Source organism: Neophocaena asiaeorientalis, unplaced genomic scaffold (assembly GCF_003031525.2).
Source record: "Neophocaena asiaeorientalis asiaeorientalis breed wild unplaced genomic scaffold, Neophocaena_asiaeorientalis_V1.1 scaffold55, whole genome shotgun sequence".
NCBI lineage: Eukaryota > Metazoa > Chordata > Mammalia > Artiodactyla > Phocoenidae > Neophocaena > Neophocaena asiaeorientalis.
In genome coordinates, this window is record NW_020175684.1 from 6,714,187 (window position 1) to 6,736,405 (window position 22,219).

Here is a 22,219-nt window from a genome sequence, read left to right on the forward strand (position 1 = left end):
AATCCTTTGTCAGTTGCTTCATTTGCAAATGTTTTCTCCCATTCTGAGGGTTGTCTTTTGGTCTTGGTTATGGTTTCCTTTGCTGTGCAAAAGCTTTGAAGTTTCATTAGGTCCCATTTGTTTATTTTTGTTTTTTATTTCCATTTCTCTAGGAGGTGGGTCAAAAGGATCTTGCTGTGATTTACATCACAGAGTGTTCTGCCTATGTTTTCCTCCAAGAGTTTGATAGTTTCTGGCGTTAAATTGAGGTCTTTAATCCATTTTGAGCCTATTTTTGTGTATGGTGTAATGGAGTGATCTAATCTCATACTTTTACATGTACCTGTCCAGTTTTCCCAGCACCACTGATTGAAGAGGTTGTCCTTTCTCCACTGTACATTTCTGCCTCCTTTATCAAAGATAAGGTGTCCATATGTGCGTGGGTTTATCTCTGGGCTTTCTATCCTGTTCCACTGATCTATCTTTCTGTTTTTGTGCCAGTACCATACTGTCTTGATTACTGTTGCTTTGTAGTATAGTCTGAAGTCAGGGAGCCTGATTCCTCCAGCTCCTTTTTTCGTTCTCAAGATTGCTTTGGCTATTCGGGGTCTTTTGTGTTTCCATACAAATTGCGAAATTTTTTGTTCTAGTTCTGTGAAAAATGCCAGTGGTAGTTTGATAGGGATTGCATTGAATCTGTAGATTGCTTTGGGTAGTAGAGTCATTTTCACAATGTTGATTCTTCCCATCCAAGAACATGGTATATCTCTCCATCTATTTGTATCATCTTTAATTTCTTTCATCAGTGTCTTATAATTTTCTGCATACAGGTCTTTCGTCTCCTTAGGTAGGTTTATTCCTAGATATTTTATTCTTTTTGTTGCAATGGTAAATGGGAGTGTTTTCTTGATTTCACTTTCAGATTTTTCATCATTAGTATATAGGAATGCCAGAGATTTCTGTGCATTAATTTTGTATCCTGCTACTTTACCAAATTCATTGATTAGCTCTAGTAGTTTTCTGGTAGCATCTTTAGGATTCTCTATGTATAGTATCATGTCATCTGCAAACAGTGACAGCTTTACTTCTTCTTTTCCGATTTGGATTCCTTTTATTTCCTTTTCTTCTCTGATTGCTGTGGCTAAAACTTCCAAAACTATGTTGAATAAGAGTGGTGAGAGTGGGCAACCTTGTCTTGTTCCTGATCTTAGTGGAAATGCTTTCAGTTTTTCACCTTTGAGGACAATGTTGGCTGTGGGTTTGTCATATATGACCTTTATTATGTTGAGGAAAGTTCCCTCTACGCCTACCTTCTGCAGGGTTTTTGTCAAAAGATTTCTCTGCATCTATTCAAATGATCATATGTTTTTTCTCCTTCAATTTGTTAATATAGTTTATCACATTGTTTGATTTGCATATATTGAAGAATCCTTGCATTCCTGGAATAAACCCCACTTGATCATGGTGTATGATCCTTTTAATGTGCTATTGGATTCTGTTTGCTAGTATTTTGTTGAGGATTTTTGCATCTATGTTCATCAGTGATATCGGCCTGTAGTTTTCTTTCTTTGTGACATCCTTGCCTGGTTTTGGTATCAAGGTGATGGTGGCCTCGTAAAGTGAGTTTGGGAGTTCTCCTCTCTCTGCTATATTTTGGAAGAGTTAAAGAAGGATAGGTGTTAGCTGTTCTCTGAATGTTTGATAGAATTCATTGGTGAAGCCATCTGGTCCTGGGCTTTTGTTGTTGGAAGATTTTTAATCACAGTACCAATTTCAGTGCTTGTGATTGGTCTGTTCATATTTTCTATTTCTTCCTGATTCAGTCTTGGCAGGTTGTGCATTTCTAAGAATTTGTCCATTTCTTCCAGGTTGTCCTTTTTATTGGCATAGAGTTGCTTGTAGTAATCTCTCATGATCTTTTGTATTTCTGCAGTGTCAGTTGTTACTTCTCCTTTTTCATTTCTAATTCTATTGATTTGAGTCTTCTCCCTTTTTCTCTTGATGAGTCGGACTAATGGTTTATCAATTTTGTTTATCTTCTCAAAGAACCAACTTTTAGTTTTATTGATCCTTGCTATCGTTTCCTTCATTTTTTTTTCATTTATTTCTGATCTGATTTTTATGATTTCTTTCCTTCTGCTAACTTTGGGGTTTTTTGTTCTTTTTTCTCTTATTGCTTTAGGTGCAAGATTAGGTTGTTTATTCGAGATGTTTCCTGTTTCTTAAGGTAGGATTGTATTGCTATAAACTTACATCTTACAACTGCTTTTGTTGCATCCCATAGGTTTTGGGTAATTGTGTCTCCATTGTCATTGGTTTCTCGGTATTTTTTCATTTCCCCTTTGATTTCTTCAGTGATCACTTCGTTATTAAGTAGTGCATTGTTTAGCCTCCATGTGTTTGTATTTTTACAGATCTTTTCCTTATAAATAATATCTAGTCTCACAGTTTTGTGGTCAGAAAGGATACTTGATACAATTTGTTTTCTTAAATTTACCAAGGCTTGATTTCTGACCCAAGATATGATCTCTCCTGGAGAATGTTCCATGAGCACTTGAGAAAAATGTGTATTCTGTTGTTTTTGGATGGAATGTCCTATAAATATCAATTAAGTCCATCTTGTTTAATGTATCATTTAAAGCTTATGTTTTCCTATTTATTTTCATTTCAGATGATCTGTCCATTGGTGAAAGTGGGGTGTTAAAGTCCCCTACTATGATTGTGTTACTGTCGATTTCCCCTTTTATGGCTGTTAGTATTTGCCTTATGTATTGAGGTGGTACTATGTTGGGTGGATAAATATTTACAATTGTTACACCTTCTTCTTGGATCAATCCCTTGTTCATTATGTAGTGTCCTTCTTTGTCTCCTCTAATAGTCTTTATTTTAAATTCTATTTGGTCTGATATGAGAATTGCTACTCCAGCTTTCTTTTGGTTTCCATTTGCATGGAATATCTTTTTCCATCCCCTTACTTTCAGTCTGTATGTGCCTCTAGGTCTGAAGTGGGTCTCTTGTAGACAGCATATATATGGGTCTTGTTTTGGTATCCATTCAGCCAACCTGTGTCTTGGTGGGAGCATTTAGTCCATTTACATTTAAGGTAATTATTGATATGTATGTTCCTATTCCCATTTTCTTAATTGTTTTGGGTTTGTTATTGTAGGTCTTTTCCTTCTCTTGTGTTTCTTGTCTAGAGAAGTTCCTTTAGCATTTGTTGTAAAGCTGGTTTGGTGGTGCTGAACTCTCTCAGCTTTTGCTTGTCTGTAAAGGTTTTAAGTTCTCCAACAAATATGAATGAGATCCTTGCTGGGTAGAGTAGTCTTGGTTGCAGGTTTTCCTCCTTCATCACTTTCAGTATGTCATGCCACTCCCTTCTGGCTTGTAGGGTTTCTGCTGAGAGATCAGCTGTTAACCTTATGGGGATTCCCTTGTGTGTTATTTGTTGTTTTTCCCTTGCTGCTTTTAATATGCTTTCTTTGTATTTAAATTTTGACAGTTTGATTAATATTTGTCTTGGCATATTACTCCTTGGATTTATCCTGTATGGGACTCTCTGTGCTTCCTGGACTTGATTAACTAATTCCTTTCCTATATTAGGGAAGTTTTCAACTCTAATCTCTTCAAATATTTTCTCAGTCCCTTTCTTTTTCTCTTCTTCTTCTGGAACCCCTATAATTCGAATGTCAGTGCGTTTAATGTTGTCCGAGGGGTCTCTGAGACTATCCTCAGTTCTTTTCATTCTTTTTTCTTTATTCTGCTATGCAGTAATTATTTCCATTATTTTATCTTCCAGGTCACTTATCTGTTCTTCTGCCTCAGTTATTCTGATATTGATCCCATCTAGAGTATTTTTAATTTCATTTATTGTATTGTTCATCTCTGTTTGTTTCATCTTTAGTTCTTCTAGGTCCTTGTTAAATGTTTCTTGCATTTTTTCTATTCTATATCCAAAATTTTGGATCATCTTTATTATCATTTTTCTGTATTCTTTTTCAGATAGACTGCCTATTTCCTCTTCATTTGTTAGGTCTGGTGGGTTTTTGTCTTGCTCCTTCATCTGCTGTGTGTTTTTCTTTCTTCTCATTTTGCTTATCTTACTGTGTTTGTGGTCTCCTTTTTGCAGGCTGCAGATTCTTAGTTCCCATTGTTTTTGGTGTCTGTCCCCAGTGGCTAAAGTTGGTTCAGTGGTTTCTGTAGGCTTCCTGGTGGAGGGGACTAGTGCCTGTGTTCTGGCGGATGAGGCTGGAACTTGTCTTTCTGGTGGGCATTTCCATGTCTGGTGGTGAGTTTTGGGGTGCCTGTGGCCTTATTATGATTTTAGGCAGCCTCTCTGCTAATGGGTGGGGTTGTGTTCCTGTTTTGCTAGTTGTTTGGCATAGGGTGTCCAGCACTGTAGCTTGCTGATCATTGAGTGAAGTTGGGTACTGGTGTTGAGATGGAGATCTCTGGGAGATTTTCGCTGTTTGATATTATGTGGAGCTGGGAGGTTTCTTGTGGACCAGTGTCCTGAAGTTGGTTCTCCCACCTCAGAGGCACAGCACTGACTCCTGGATGCAGCACCAGGAACCTTTCATCCACACGGCTCAGAATAAAAGGGAGAAAATATAGAAAGAAAGAAAGAAAGAAAGAAAGAAAGAAAGAAAGAAAGAAAGAAAGAAAGAAAGAAAGAAAGAAGCAAGGAAGGAAGGAAGGAAGGAGGGAAGGAAAGAAAGAAACAAAGACAGAAAGAAAGAAAGAAAGAAAGAAAGAAAGAAAGAAAGAAAGAAAGAAAGAAAGGAGGGAGAGAGAGGGAGGGAGGAGGGAAGGAAGGAAAGAAGGAATGAAAGAAGAGAGAGGAAAATAAAATAATGTAAGATAAAATAAAATAAAGTTATTAAAATAAAAAATAATTATTAAGAAAAAATTTGTTTTAAGAAAACAAACAAACAAACAAAACAGATGGATAGGACCCTAGGACAAATGGTGGAAGCAAAGCTATACAAACAAAATCTCACACAGAAGCATACACATACACACTCAGAAAAAGAGGAAAACGGAAAAAATCATAAATCTTGCTCTCAAAGTCCACCTCCTCAATTTGGGAAGATTCGTTGTCTATTCATGTATTCCACAGATGCAGGGTACATCAAGTTGATTGTGGAGCTTTAATTCGCTGTTTCTGAGGCTGCTGGGAGAGATTTCCCTTTCTCTTCTTTGTTCTCACAGCTCCCGGGGCTCATCTTTGGATTTGGCCCTGCCTCTGCATGTAAGTCGCCGGAGGGCTTCTGTTCTTCGCTCATACAGGACGGGGTTAAAGAAACCACTGATTTGTGGACTCTGGCTCACTCAGGCTGGGGGAAGGAGGGGTACGGAGTGCGGGGCGAGCCTGTGGCGGCAGAGGCCAGCGTGACGTTGCACCAGCTTGAGGTGTGCCATGCGTTCTCCTGGGGAAGTTGTCCCTGGATCCCGGGACCCTGGTAGTGGTGGGCTGCACAGGCTCCCTGGAACGGGGGTGTGGACAGTGACCTGTGCTTACACACAGGCTTCTTGGTGGCGGTAGCAGCAGCCTTAGCGTCTACTGCCCATCTCTGGTGTCCGCGTTTTTAACTGTGGCTCGCGCCCGTCTCTGGAGCTCCTTTAAGCAGCGCTCTTAATCCCCTCTCCTCACGCACCAGGAAACAAAGAGGGAAGAGATAGTCTCTTGCCTCTTTGGCAGCTCCAGACCTTTTCCCGGACTCCCTCCCAGCTAGCCATGTTACACTAACCCCCTGCAGGCTGTGTTCACGCCGCCAACCCCAGTCCTCTCCCTGCGCCCTGACGGAAGCCCAAGCCTCAGCTCCCAGCCCCGCCAGCCCCAGCAAGTGAGCAGACAAGCTTCTCCGGCTGGTGAGTGCTGGACGGCACTGATCCTCTGTGCCAGAATTTCCCCGCTTTGCCCTCCGCGCCCCTGTTGCTGTGTGCTCTCCTCCACGGCTCCGAAGCTTTCTCCCTCTGCCACCCGCAGTCTCCGCCCATGAAGGGGCTTCTAGTGTGTGGAAACCTTTCCTCCTTCACAGCTCCCTCCCACTGGTGCAGGTCCCATCCCTATCCTTTTGTCCCTGTTTATTCTTTTTTCTTTTGCCCTACCCAGAAACGTGGGGAGTTTCTTGCCTTTTGGGAAGTCTGAGGTCTTCTGCCAGCGTTCAGTAGGTGTTCTGTAGGAGTTGTTCTATGTGTAGATGTATTTCTGGTGTATCTGTGGGGAGGAAGGTGATCTCCGCGTCTTACTCTTCCAGCATCTTCCCCTCGTCCTGATATCCTTTCTCTTGAAAGAGGTTATTGGACCAGCAGGAGTATCTGACAGTACATCGCAGCCTCCTCGGAAGACTAGGTTGCCCTCCTGATAGAGTTATTTGTTTAGGGTTGAGGAGTAATTTTTTTAAATTCCCATGGGGATGCTTTTCTCACTCACTGTGAAGAGATTATTGGAGTCACAGAACCTGATTTTGTACTATTTACGTGGTGTCAAGTATGTTCAAAAATATCCATTTGATGCCTTGTGATGTGTGATTTGATGAAGCTTCTGGGGTGTTCACTTTACATTTGCAACAATATTTTGAGCAGAAGAAAGAGAGAACATAGGACCAGTCATCCTGCCCCATTAGACGTATTCAGTAGTCCCTAAAGCTGATTAACTCACTGTCAAACTCTGCTGGGAGAAAGGAAACTCGCCTGCCACCAAAAAGAATCACACAGAAACTTGCCTGCCTCCTAAAAGAATCACACAGAATCTGACAGATGGGATAAACAGGTTGAGGGAGATGGTAGAAATGATGATGTTTTTCTCTACTAAATACAACACTGGTGAATTTGCTGGTCTTGATATGAAAGTCATAGTTTTTCTTCCATCTTTATTCCAGTAAGTAACCACCCCATCAACCAAACAGCCCACGTTTTTGCTACAAATTTTGGTGACACCTTGACCTTCAGCTCCTCCTACTGAGATGCACAATTTTGTTTAGAAAATTGACTTTCTCATGATGAAAACCCAAGGAAAAAGTGAGAAAAAATTGCTTTTTTCACCTGAAGGAATATCAGCATCACATGGAGGCCTTTCTCTTATTTATGAAACCCACCCCTCCATTCTGAGTGATCATGTCCTCAAGGCTGAAAATTATGACAAAGTCCTTTTAATTTATGAAAAGAATAATATTCCTTTTTTAAATGATATTTTCCATGTGAACTAAATTTAAAATTGTATTGTTTTATAATTTGTAAATTTATTATTTTTGCTTGTTCCTTGATTTTAAAAAACTATGTTACTAAAATGTATAACATGTATATTTTAGTAATTAAAGGGCTTTGAAACACTGATATCAGAGTAGAAGTAATTTCTGCACATATGGGAAGTGTTCATATCTGTAAAGTTTAAAAAGGAATATAACTCAAGATTTTATACAGAAAAAATATATTTCTTGACATTTAAATTTTCTAACATAACTTGTAATGGATTAGACTCTAGGTATTAGGTGTGAAAAATAGAAAAAAAAATCTGCTTACTGTTGAACTGTAAGGCTAGAAAATAAAATTATAAAATGAATGGCTCTGAGTTATAATGGATGTCTAACTCTAGATTTTCAATTTAACTGAACAAGAAGTTTTACTTTAATATCTTAAATCATATTAAAATATTGGGTTGGCACTTACTCGATCTTGTCCCCACAAGATGTGTATGTGTATGTTTCCCACTAAAAAACCAACCAAACAAACAAAAAAAACAGCCTTTTTAACCCTCAACCCCCATCGAGTTAGTATCTCATTTCTGCAATAAATCAGGGTTCTTGGCAGAATTTTTCCTATGTTTCCTCTTTCTGAATTTATAATCACTCCTCAAGTCAAAGTTGATTTCTACTTATTCCACACCACCAAAATTGCTTCTGATGAAACTCCAGTGTCCTCTGTGATGTTCATTTCAGTGGAGCTCTTTTAGTCCTCATCCTTCTTGATCTTCCACAGCATTTGACACAGTTAATACTCCTTGGGGGGAAAAAAAAAAAAACTCTTCTATATCTCATTCTATGAGACAATACCCTCTGATTTTTTTTTTTTTTTTTTTTTTTTTTTTTTTTTTTCCTGTATGCGACCTCTCACTGTTGTGGCCTCTTCTGTTGTGGAGCACAGGCTCCGGACGCACAGGCTCAGCGGCCATGGCTCATGAGCCCAGCCACTCCGTGGCACGTGGGATCTTCCTGGACCGGGGTACGAACCCATGTCCCCTCCATCGGCAGGCGGACTCTCAACCACTGCGCCACCTGGAAATCCCATACCCTCTGATTTTGCTCTCATCATTCAAAGTCTTTAACATCACCTCTAAGAACTTATGTTTTGCTTCTAACACATCTCTGGGTTCACTTTGCATCTAACATTACCCTTGTTCACCATGGTCCAGTCAAATTTGCTTCTATCTTTTCTGGAACTCATTTTCCCAAGGTAGTTTCTTCATAGATATACACTAGCCTTGAATGCTCTTCACGACACTGTCCATGTGGTTAATTCTTTATCATCTTTAAAGTTCAACTTAAATGACAGGAAAGGAAGACCTTTCCTTAATTCCAGTTCAAAATTAGGTTCCATCCCATTATTACATCTACTCATGGATCTTTTTGGTATCACTGGGAAATAGAGTCTTATTCAACTTTGAATCCCCAGCACCTATCCTATTACATAGTAGGCACTCAGTAAATGTTTATTACCTAACTTAAGTATAGATGGTCTCTACTTTCAAGGAACTTTGAATCTAATAATGTATGTAAACAATAAAATATTGAATTAAAATTTATCATAGTAGGTGCTTTATTAGGAAATATATAAGATGTTTTCTGATTCACACTTAGAGTAAAACCCAAAGTGAAACCTAAAAAATTGAATATGAATCAGTTAAGCAAGAAGGGTTAGTAGAAATAGTGTTCCAGGTAGATGCAAATAAATATACAAAGGGCCAATAAGGGAGCATATAAACAAGATGATCAAGCCTTGGGAACATCACTGCCCTGTGTGTAATAAAGGTTGTCACTGATGGCTCTGTCTGTCTTTAGCATTCTCAGTTGTGTGGTACCATTAACAAGTCTTGTTTCTGTGGAGAAAGACTCAGAACAGCGTAAGCAACAACAAAATATGTTTGTACCTGATGTTTTATGGCTGTGCCTAAGAGAAAAATATTATAGATTGTATATTATAGATGGCTTAAACATTATTTATCTACACAGTCATCAAATTATAAACACAGGGCTTCCCTGGTGGTGCACTGGTTGAGAGTCCACCTGCCGATGCAGGGGTCATGGGTTTGTGCCCTGGTCCGGGAAGATCCCACATGCCGCGGAGCGGCGTGAGCCATGGCCACTGAGCCTGCACGTCCAGAGCCTGTGCTCCACCACGGGAGAGACCACAACAGTGAGACGCCTGCGTACCACAAAAAAAAAAAAAAAAAAAAAGAATTATAAACACATTACGCTTCAAAACTCATTTGGAAGCTCGTTTAGGTGTACCAACATATACTGTTTTTTTTTAAATCTTTATTGGGGTATAACTGCTTTACAATGGTGTGTTAGTTTCTGCTTTATAACAAAGTGAATCAGCTATACATATACATATGTTCCCATATGTCTTCCCTCTTGCGTCTCCCTCCCTCCCACTCTCCCCATCCCACCCTTCCAGGCTGTCACAAAGCACCGAGCTAATATCCCTGTGCCTTGCGGCTGCTTCCCCCCAGCTATCTACCATACTGTTAATAATCATATTTTGACTTTACCTACGTGCCTTTTAAATAATTTAATAAATTATTGTGAATGTTATATATTCAATGCAGACTGTATTAGACACAGGGTTAGGTGTGTCACATTAATTATATTATTTATGTTCACCACAGCACAGAGCAGTAGATGATACCATCACCCCTACTTTAAGGAGCATAAGAAAGAACTTGATTAATGTGTTTGAAATCATGCAGGTTGTGAGAGTCAGAGACAGGATTTAGACTCAGGGTGGTCTCATTCTAAGTCTCATACTCTCAACCACTACCTCGTGATGCCTGTCATGACTCCTTTGCATAAATATATCCCACATCTCAAGGACTGACACTGAAAAATACACTTATCACTGGCCTGCAAACAAGAGTGGAGTGTCCAGTGTCTTTGGTCATGAGTTCTGGACAGGTAGGAGGAAAAAAGGGCAAGTTAGATTCTTTGGGAATCCAGTAAATTTTTGACTACCTCTATCTACTTAAAAGAGGTTATTCTTCAGGTAAATTGTTCTCAGAGTGTGTTCCTAGGACCATGAGCATTAGCATCTCTTTGAACTTGTTCAAATGCAAATTCCCAGGCTTCATTTCAGGCATACAGAATCAGAAACTCTGAGAGTGTTTCAGCCAGCCCTCCAGGGGATTCTGAGGCAGGCTAACACTTGAGAATCACATTTTTAGGTCATTTATATTTCAGATTGCCTAAATTGCTAAGCATGGGCCATGGCCTCCACAAGTGGGCAGAGTGAGATTAGCATAAGGAATATCCACTTAGAGCCTCCCTTTTCATGTCTATGGGGTATCAGAGAACCGGGACATTGCAAATTGTACATGAAGCATTATTCAGCTGTGTAGTTGTGATTCATAGTTCTGAATTTCCACTATTCCCTCTGGCATTCCACACTGCCTGAACTATGACTCCACTTATAAGCATGTGAATGTTGGGGTGAGGAGGTTGGGAAGAGATGAATGTAGGCTAGTAGAAAGATGAAGTGTGGCTGCAGTGCTGAGCCTCCAGGAATTGAGAGAGTGGGAGAGGGTAGGAAAAGCAGAACAGACAAAGAGCACAAAAGAGCAAAAGTGTTTATCATGTGGGGAAAAAACCTGAAATTAACATCAAAATTCCTGAGTTCTAATCTCAGCTTAACTATTTATTATCTGTGTTACTATGGACAATTAATTTAACTAAATTCCTATATGTTTAAACTATAAAACCATTAGTACCTATCTAACTTAAAGTATTATTGTGACAATCCAATGAGGTAATGACTGCAATCTTTTTTTTTTTTTTTTACATCTTTATTAGAGTATAATTGCTTTACAATGGTGTGTTACTTTATACTTTATAACAAAGTGAAGCAGTTATACATATACATATGTTCCCATATCTCTTCCCTCTTGGGTCTCCCACCCTCCCACTCTCCCTATCCCACCCCTCTAGGTGGTCACAAAACACCGAGCAGATCTCCCTCTTTGAAAGCTAAAGTTCTATGTCAGTCATATTAATTTGACATAAATTATTATTAAACGTATTCTACACTTATTATTAGCAAAAGAAATTGCTTCCAAGTAATTCTACCACTTTAATTAACAGTATAGCTGTTTGGGTTTAGGTAAAGCTTATTTACCTCTTATGAACTTAACAGAATTTTTTTCTGCTGTACGTGACAGAAACTCAAATCAGCTCATACATAGGGATGTTATCGATTCACATTACTAGAGGTTCAGAAAGGATGTTTGTTTCAGGCAAGAGAGGAACTCAAACATGCTGCCATGGCTCTCTCCCAGTTGCTCAGTTCAGGTCATCTCTACTTCTCTTTTCATGTCAACTTCATACATCTCTGCTTCAGGTAGGCTTTTTTTTCACAACCAAGAAAGATGACATCCCCAAATCTCCATATTCTACCTTCCGCAACAAATGATCCAAAATGAAGATAGCTTTTTCCATGATTCTAAGTGGAAAAATGCAAAGGAATATTTTAATTGGTCTAGCTAGATCCTCATGCCCATTTGTTAAGCAATCATTCTTCCATAGAGATGTAGAGCTATATCGGATGAACCTGAATCTCTTTCCAATACTGTTGCAGAGGAAAACAGGATATGGAGATTGACATCCTAACAGGCCCACAGGTGGGAAATATCCCAAAGATCGAGATAAAGAGGGATGAAGAATGCAGTCTATGCCATTGACTATGCTTTATCTGGAATTGCTGAAAATAAATGCCAAAATATGAAACTAACACTAATGGAATCAGAAAATGGAAATGGGAAGTGTAGATTGAATAGAGCAAATTTTGGTTGATTTTGGCAGTCAAGCACTTCTATTTTTGCTATGAAGCACTGGACATCCAGAGGCACAAGGAATAAGGAAATTGAGAAGGAGTTCTGCAAGATACAAGAAAGCAGTAAATGTTGCCTGTATTGAAACATTGTCCCCAATTTTGGCAACAATTGATATACTGATGGTTTCCCTGAAATATCTTTATTAACTTATAGTCTATAAACTTCAGCTTTTCATAACTCAATCTAGTATTTCCAACCCCACAATGCTATTTCTCCAGGACAACACCAGCAGCATATTACAAAACAAATTCCAATCCTACATTGAGAGGATAAAAAGGCAATGAAGGAAAGTAAAAATTGGTACATGTAACTATCCCGAAACTCATCTTCTCACTGTTCTCTTTTCTAAACATCTTCTAAACATTATTTATTTAACATTTCTTTTTAAGAGATCTTTAAAACAGAATTGAACATTTAAAAGGTCATTTTTTCTAGTGCTTTCTTGGAGCATATAAGATAAAAATATAATAACAATATACATAGAATTATTATAATATAAAAATGAGAGAAGCAACTTTCAAAAAGACAGACTATACTAGTGTTTTTTATTTTTGCTTTTTTTGTTTTTTTTCCCTAAAGCATGTAGTAGGTAGAACTGAAATTTCTCTTGAAAAACGGTTATACTTTGTTCCTTCATCACCAATTTGGTGTAGTGATTATTTCTATCGGGTTGAATGTGTCATCTCAAGGTGGATTTAACTCCAATCAGAGAAGTCAGGGTGATAAAAGCAAGAAATTGCTATAAATGTTAAAGTACATTTTGCTCCTTACAGTATGTTCATTTATCTCTCTAGGGAATTAACTACTCATTTCCTTGTGTTCTCAAAATGTGGCCATTTAAAGCAACTTAATTATAATAATTTTGCAAACATTTCCTTCTTCATGTACACATTAATTTAGCTGGAATTAGAATTTTAATAGATACCACTATGACTAGAGTCACACATTTTGCATGTGAGTAATTACAAAGTTAGAGCAAAGTTAGAACAAAAATAATACATCTATTTACCACTTCATTTGCTGATTAATTGGTAGCATTTGGAATCAGGTCAGCCTGCAGAGCAAAGGCATACTAACTAATTTTTGTATATATCATCAGAATTTGAATTTTTCCTATCTTCCAAGATTTGTTTGTCTCTTTTTTTTGTTTTTGAGGTAGTGCTTAACGCTCAGGAAATACTCTAATTTACTACTGATTACAGCCCCAAATAAACAGGAGAAAAAATATTTAAAATTGTTTTAATGAGATTAACATTGAATGAATCGATAGACTAATGAACCAATACGTAAATATATAAACTGTAATGAGTAATGAATATATAAAATAAATCCCTCCTAAGCACATTTTTTTCAGATATTGACTATGGAACTACCCATGCTTTTCTTCCCAAATGGCAAGTCATTTGATCCTTTTCTTCTACTCTTTCCCTCTCTCATCTGTGGACCAACTGCCATCTGTCTTAACAGAAGACTGCTCATCTCTCTCTGTAATAACCCCCAGAAGACAATGTTATTCGGTAGGTTTTCTTATGTATGAATGATGAGACATGCCCTCAAATCCTAGCAGCATCTGATTAAGAAAAATGTTTAACCTTTTGGTGTTTGCTTTTAATTTCACTGAGCCAATGATCATCCTGAACAAGCTAATCAAACATTGTAGTGGCTGATGAAATTAACAAGGCAGAAGCTAACATTTTATTGTCTGTACAGTAGTATATCAAAGATATAAATAATCTAAAAGGTAGATAAAATCAAATATACTATATCCCATAGTGTGGCTTTTATCCAGAGATGTGTCTTTATTTTTTTTTATTCTCCCTAGACCAATAGGCTACAGAGAATAATTTCTGAAAGTTGGCTTAATTCTGGCTTATATTAGTTTATATTAGGGGTTTTTTTGTCTGTTTGTTTTTTGACGAACCTCACGGTTTGCAGGATCTTAGTTCCTCAACCAGGGATTGAACCCAGGCCCCTGGCAGTGGAAGCTTGGAGTCTTAACCACTGGACTGCCAGGGAATTCCTTATATTAGGGTTTTATTAGGGCTCTATTTAATATTTATATCATCTTTATGTAACTAAATTAGGGTCGATAAAAGATAAATGCTAACAATTTTCAAATAAATAGTATAACAGTGATATGCAATCACAATATTCTACAGTTAACACAACTAGTGTTAAAACCAATTTATTTCCATAAAAAGCAAAAATAAGTATCTTATAAATATGTTGACTTTTATAATGAAGCTACATTGATATTCAATATTTATATAGATAATCTACAAATTAAAATATCTAAGTAGATAAGTTAACTACATTTATAGATTTCCCAGGAAGATCCCACTCCATGTGACCTTGGAGATCATCACCTCCATCATAGTTATAATGTGCTCGTCCAGTGCATTTACTATCACATTTGATTTATATGAATGGTGTCTTTAGATTGGTTTTATTAATCCCAATTTTACTCATGATAAAATTGGAAATCAGAAGTATTAAGTAACTTGTCTCAGGACACAAGTAAGAGGTGGCAGGAGCTATGATTTAAACACATGTCTGTTTTGTAGGAGATATCATTTCATAAAACACCACTGTGTCCTGCACAATTTCCTTAAGGCATTAACTTCATAAAGGTCTCACTGGCCTTATTCACAACAACCTACAACACTGATTTGCTTCCTTGTGAAGATGGCTTCTGTGGACATTCTTTTTGGCTGCACTTCTATGGTTTAAAGTAAGAACCTAGATTTTCCCTAGCATGGGTAGAGTGGAGCTTCTGAATTCCTCTGTGTGGCAACTTAACTGATGCTGAAGAATGGTTCTTAATATATACTTTATTACTTCTCTACATTTCCATAGCTAAGTATATATTTTGCAAAACCCTGTGAGATTTTAATCTTGCTAAAGCACAAATGTTTTCCCCTTTTCTAACACAAATTTTCATTACCTATTTCCAATCTACTGGAAGATTTAGAAATGAAATAGTGCCTGAGCTTTTGAGATATAAAATTGAGTTAAATTTACATCCATGCAGTACCCACTCTCTAGGAGCTGCATAATCTTTCTCATCTATAAAATCCTGTTGCTGATATATATGAACTGAAAAAGAAGCCAATTCAGGGAGGAGATGGTTCAAGATATGCAAAGGGTAAATCCCATTAGAATTGATTTACAATTCAATTACATGAAGTGCAAGGGACTAGGCAAATTATTGGGGCTATTCATGTTATTTCATTAGATTGAAATTTCACTATATTAAAAAAAAGGAGTTACTAGCTATACCTTGAAAAGACAGTTGAAGGTCACTGTTCTAACATGATTTGACTTGTTTATAAAGTATTTCCTAAAGCTGATTTCATCTGTTGTAACTTATTGCAAGAGATTTCATTTTAGCTTTCCAAGAAATGCCAAATTGCTGAATAACGATGGGGAGCTTCACGTGTATATATCTTCTGAGTAGAGACTACATATATTTTGATTTGTAGGTATGTGAATAAGTAGCATTTTCTGAAAAATTATAACAACAAATTACTCATGACATTAGAAAATGTTATTTTAGTGAATAAAACATTAAGCAGTACTCAAATTATGTCATTCAAAAATTTCAGCTAACAAAAATTTTCTATTTATTAGAATTCATTCTAAAAATGTGCCTAAGAAATCAGTTGAGCAGGGGGTAAAATGGAAGAGGGGAAATAGTAAAACAACATATGAATCTTATAAATAGCATAATTCACATTTATAATTCAAGTTTGCTTCCTTCACTTAGATGCATAGTCCTCCAGTTTAGCAAAAATAAAAGGTATAGAGAAATAGCTGAGGAAAAGTTGGTGAATCTTCGAGGGAGCTGTGTAGATATGTCTCTTGAGGAATTATACCACATTATATATGGAAATGATTGACCACTAATTGAAAGTATTACACAATTCTTAAATGAAGCTTTATGATTTAACAGGAGCCTACACAAGGAATCTGAAACTCTATATTCTGTTGGCAGTTGAACTTTCAGTCTTCATGCAAATTTTTCAATGCTCTTTTATCATTTCTTGTGCTTCCTTTCCTTCATTCCTTCCACAAAGAAGAATTAGTGTTCTCTTCTAGTCCTTTCAGTGAAGTGAAGACCAATTCTTTCTGAACATTCATTCAAAGATTTTCATTTTAAGGCTTTCTGCTGGCACTGATGGCAGAGCAATGAACATGAAAGTCAGGTCCTGCTCCTATGGAGCTTGGCAGGGAAGCAGGCAGGCAAATAATAAATGAGTTTTAAAAATTTGATAAGATGAATGTGATGGAGTTGGAAATACATAAAAGGCTTTGCTAAAACAGAGAAGAATTGAGGGTTAGTTTGAATTCAGTGTTGGGTAAGGTCTCCCTGGGAAGATTAATTAAATCTGATGCATAAATTTTAAAAATAATCCAAAAATATTGTAGTTGCAGAAAATAGCCAATTTAAATATATAAGGAGGTTGAAATTAGAATACTGAATGAAAGAAGGAATTCAAGTGTGGTTATAGCATAAGGGACTTTGTCCCTAGTGCCCCATTCATGTGGGACAGTGGAGGCTGATGAAAGTTGGGGAGAAACTGCTACCTTTATGACTGATCATTTCACCCTGTTCCTCTACTGCTTTGGTCCACAGTTGGGCTACATTTCCCAGCCTCCTTTGTAATTAGTTAGAGTCATGTAACGGCATATAACCATTACAACATGGCCATAAATATTTCATGCCATTTCCAAGCTTAATCCATAAAAGTCTCTCACATAATTATCCATGTGCTTTCCCCAGGCTTAATTTAGAAGTCACTTGTTGAAACAGACTGAGCCACAAAATGAGCTTTTTCTAATTCACTATGAAGGAAAGTCATGTGTTTATCAAGAAAGTTGACTTGGACTTTATGTGGACAAAAAAATAAAAAACTACTGTGTTTAGCCACTGAAAATTTCAGGTTTGTCTGTTACAACAGCATTACCTAAAATAATACAATAAAGAATTTGTATCTTACCTAATGGGAATAATGTAACTGAGCAGGACCCTATGGGGCCTTCCCAAGACAGATTCCCCCCTCTGCCCCATGTCCTTCACTTGCCTCTTGTCTGTAGAAAACTTTATCCTTCTAGGCCTTCCCCAAGTTCCAAAGAATAAATTTAATCAGAGAAGTCAGAAAATGTAGAAAGAAAGGAAAACAGTCAAGCAAGGCAAAATAATAATAGTTTAGCCATTAAACAAAGTCAAGGACATTTCCTCTTCAAGGACTATAGATAATATTCTGAGCCATGTCCTTCGAGCTGTTTTGCAGATACTGAAACCCCTACCAGGAAGAAGAAGTTAACTGTATGCTGCCTAAAAGCACTCAGACCCAAGATTGGTTGGAACCAGAAGGTTGATGATGCTGACTCCCAATTACATGTCCATGAGCTGATCACACACCCACAACACCCCCGTCATTAGCAACCTTTCTCTGAAAGCCTTCAGGGAGTTCATGCCTTTCAGCACTAGCTACCTGGACTCCTTGCTTGGCACGCTGCAATAAATGCTTCACTTTCCTTCACCACAACCCAGTGTCAGTAGATTGGCTTTACTGCATGCGGGTAAGCAGACCCAAGTTTGGTATTGTAACAATAGAATATATAGATATATTGTGAGTGATAAAAAAAATATATATATATATATTTTAAGAAGCCCTGATATGATGTAGAGAATGGGTTGTTAAGAAACAGGAACAAGGAAACCAGTTAAGAAGCTATTGGAACAGACCAGACAAAACTGATAGTGTCTTTGACTAGAGTATAAATAGAGATGAAGTGAAGTGAACATATTTTCGTATAATTTGAGGCTGAAACCAATAAATTTCACTGACATATTATTTGGGAGAAGGGAAAGAAAGAACTTCCAAGGATGACTCTCAAGTGTTTATTTTAAATGTATTTACATAATCTTTGTAAAATTTTAGAAGAGTTTTAGATTTATAGAGGAATTACACAAGTTGTACTGAGATTTTAGTGTACACCTCACCCAGTTTCCTCTATAGCTAACATCTTACCCTCTTAAGGTATGTTCATCACAACCAAAAAATAATCAGCATTTCTACATTACTAGTAATTAAATACTACACTATATTTTAATTTTACTATTTTTTCCCTAAAATTCTTTTTCTGTCCCAGGATTCCATCCTAGAATGCCACATTATATTTAATTGTCATCTTTTTAGCTTCATCAGGTGTATAATAATTTTTTACATTTTTGTTTTTATTTTTGATGACTTTGACTGTTTTGAATAGCCCTGGTCAGATATTTAGAAGCATGTCCTTTAATTTGGGTTTGTCTGATGACTTTCCCATGGTTAGATTGAGGTTATGAGTTTCTTGAGAGAACTATCACAGAGATAAATATTATTCTCATGAGTTTATCTCATGCATATTTATTTTATACTTTGGAGTATAATCCACTACCACTTTATTTTGTTGCTCATATTATTCAGTTTTGGCCATTAGGTGATATTTTATCTTGGCTCCTGTGTCCATATGACAAGACCAATATTTTTCTTGCTTGAGAACATCCTTACTTTTTGTCTCTAAAACATGTGCCAAGTTCACCTTGTATATTAATGCCCCATCTCTAGAATCAGTCATTTCTCCATGGGTCTCTATTTCATTTCATTGGAGAATGGAATTAGGAACCAAGATCTATACACTGAGTATGTTCATTACTACAGGGATGTCATGCTTGTAGTTTCTCTCAGAGAACAAAGCTAGAAAACATATGTATATATACTAACCCATGTATGAATACTTATCTATAATTATTTATTTATATCTATATAAATTATTATTTATATACTTATTTATTTTTAATCTTATCTATAATTATTTATAGTTATCTATCTATAATTATTTATTTACCTTCCCATCTGTAACTATATTAAGCTAAACCTGAATTGATGCTGATATCTCTGACTCTAATCCAGTACTACATGGTTTATTTTAGCCTCTTCCCCCTGCTAATCTGTAATACCTCTTTCCAACAGTGACAAACCTGGCATCCCCCATCTGTCATCCATATATTTGCTTGCTCAGTTCTGGAATTTATGCACAACTGTTTCAGAATTACTAACCTGTACCTCTGTGAGAAACAATTTTACCAACCATACTAGAGTGCTCATCAATTCCTTTTGTCTTTAATCTTATAGTTTCCAGTCAAAATATAATTTTCCAGAGTTACTTAGGTCAGCCCCTTTACCCCTCACCACCTCAATGAAGATGTGTCATTCATTTGCAATATAGTTAATTATTTTGTCACAGTCTGCATTCCTCCCAAGTATCCTCTGACATTCTGGCTGATTATATTTTTAATTTTCTTATATTAAATTTAATCTTTCTGGTGTGAAGTTCTATGGTTTTTGAACAAATGTATAATGCCATGTGTCCATTACTAAGATACCATACAGAATATGTCCAGCATTCCAAAATTCTCCACTGTTTCCTCTAGTCAAACACTCCATCTCCTCTCTCCGAGGTTCTTGATTTGAACAACTCAATGAATTGTAGTCTTATCTCTGAAATGGGGCAGGCTATGGGATTATTCAGTTTAGATTTATTGAGTCTGAGAGACTTTATGACATTCAGGGTCAAGAAGGTTTTATTGTATTCTGCTCCCGCCATGACCAATTTTCTCTCTGAATTTTGGTCGATGTGCCCTGGTTGTTTCCAAAGGGGTGATGTGGAAGAAGAAAATCATTGAAAGAAGGTACAAAAGTTAAGTGAAGCGTGATATATTGCTTGTCTGGATTAGAGAATACATTAAAAAACTAGAAGCAGCTGTAGTCAATGTCTGTAGAAAGGTAGTTGAAGACTTGTATGTGAAATAAATTTTAAAATATATTGTACAGCACAGGGAAATATAGCCATTATTTTGTAATAAATATAAATGGAGTATAATATGTAAAAATATTGAATCACTATGTTGTACACCAGAAGCTAATATAATATTGTAAACCAAATATAGTTCAATAAAGAAAAATATTAAAGAAAGAATTTTAAAACTCATTGGTTTTAAAGCCATAAGAGTTAGGTCCAAACCAAGCCTGTGGGACCTTAATTGTCACTCATCATTTCTGAGCCACTGTATTCATCTATACAAAGAACACATCATTTTAGGCTTACTTACCCCAATAAGTTTATTGGGAGAATTAAAAGATAGAAGACTTTGGAACACATTTATTTTTTAAAATAATTTATAACTTTTATTATTAACCCCTTTGAGAACTAGAAATGCAGATGTCATAGTCACTTCCAAACATGATAGTAAATTTTTTATTTTCCAGCAAGGAAATCATATAGAAAACAGTATAGATTAACAATGTATATGATGTTTTAAACTGATTCTTTTTTTTTTTTTTTTTTTTTCCTATTGCGGAGCACAGGCTCCGGACGCGCAGGCTCAGTGGCCATGGCTCTCGGGCCCAGTCGCTCCACGGCATGTGGGATCTTCCTGGACCAGGGCACGAACACGTGTCCCCTGCATCAGCAGGCAGACTCTCAACCACTGCACCACCAGGGAAGCTCCAAACTGATTCTTAAAGAAGAAAAAAATATCTATAATAGTTCCCAACTGAATTCTCTTGGAAGCAGTAATTTTCAAAACTTATATCCTTCAGAAAGAAAAAAAAATAGCCTCAACAGTATACTTAACTAAATGACTAATTCTCTATTTTCCCATAAGCAATTCAAGTCTTAAAGTTAACATGAATTATAAAGAAGAAAAAATACAGATAATCTACCTTCAAACTTTTCAAGGAAAAACATTACTCTTGACTTAATCTTCAAAATCTGACTCTTAACTATTGTCAGTATTAAGCAATACGAATAACAACTCATTTGCTATGTGATCAAAACTTAAATACTAATTTTGCTCACTGTCTGGCAAGGGTAGAGTCAAATAGACACAATGCATAAAGTACTAGTGATTGTGACTGTGTGTTATATCAGGCCAGAGTCCAAAAATTCTTCTATGACTCTCCCTGGTGCACTAGGGAATGAAGTGGTTGCAATAACCCCTTTGTAGTAGCCCAACAAGAGAAAAATGATAGTTCTGTTTGAAGGCACATTTTATATGTCATTTCATACAGAATGTACACATCCTGGAGAGTGAGAAAGAAAACTAGGGAGGTTTCTAGCTAAAATTTAATGAATTAGTTAGCAATGTCCTTATTCATATGAAAGTGTCTAAATATAATTTTAGGTGACACTCTGCAAAATGCTTATGAAAAATCAAAAGTATGTATGAGGCTGATGCTTGAAATGTTAGTTTTCCCATTATCAAAACCCCTGTCAAAACCTGAAAATGTAAGTCATTTCAGTGACAGACATAGTTCTTACAGTGATCAGCATGAAAATTAGTGAATGGTTATTAAAAATAATCTGTAATCAAAGTTTGTATACAACTTTCTAATTTTTCATCTATAAAAAGTTAAGTATTTTTTTCTGAATGTCTCAGCCTCACACTGCAGGCTGCTATAAAGATAAACAATCTCAGAAAGTCCTACATAAACAAGTTAACACTAAAAGAGCTTCCAAATTATATTTAGAAAGGGGGAAAGTTGTGGCTCTAGGATAATGACAAGAATGAAATATTCTTGCCAAATTCTAAAGCAGCATCCTGATCTAAATTTAGGGAGGCTGGCGGTGGAACAAATGCTGGATAGGGAGTTAAGAAGACTGTCACTTCGGTCATGCCTATGTGCCAGGGTTGTGTTGGCAAGAGAAACCTCTGTGCTTAGCGATCATAAAGAGAGAAGGGGAGAAGAGTGTGCTGACCATTTGTCCTAGTTAAAGATAACACGCTGCAAACAAGTAAACTGAAGAAATGTTTTTCATGATTTCCTGTAATTATTTCATGACAAGCATGGTCTTGGAGGACATTCTGTTATCCCCTGTGGATGGAATTTTTACCGCTCCTTCTTTATGGACTGGGATGCTGTAGATTGAATGTTTATGTCCTCCCAAACACCCAAGGTGATGGTATTAGGAAGTATGGCTTTTGGGAAGTGATTTGTTCATGAGTGGAGCGCTCATAAATGGAATGAATGCCCATATAAAAGAGACCTGAGAGAGCTTCCTTGTCCCTTCTGCTATGTGAGGACACAG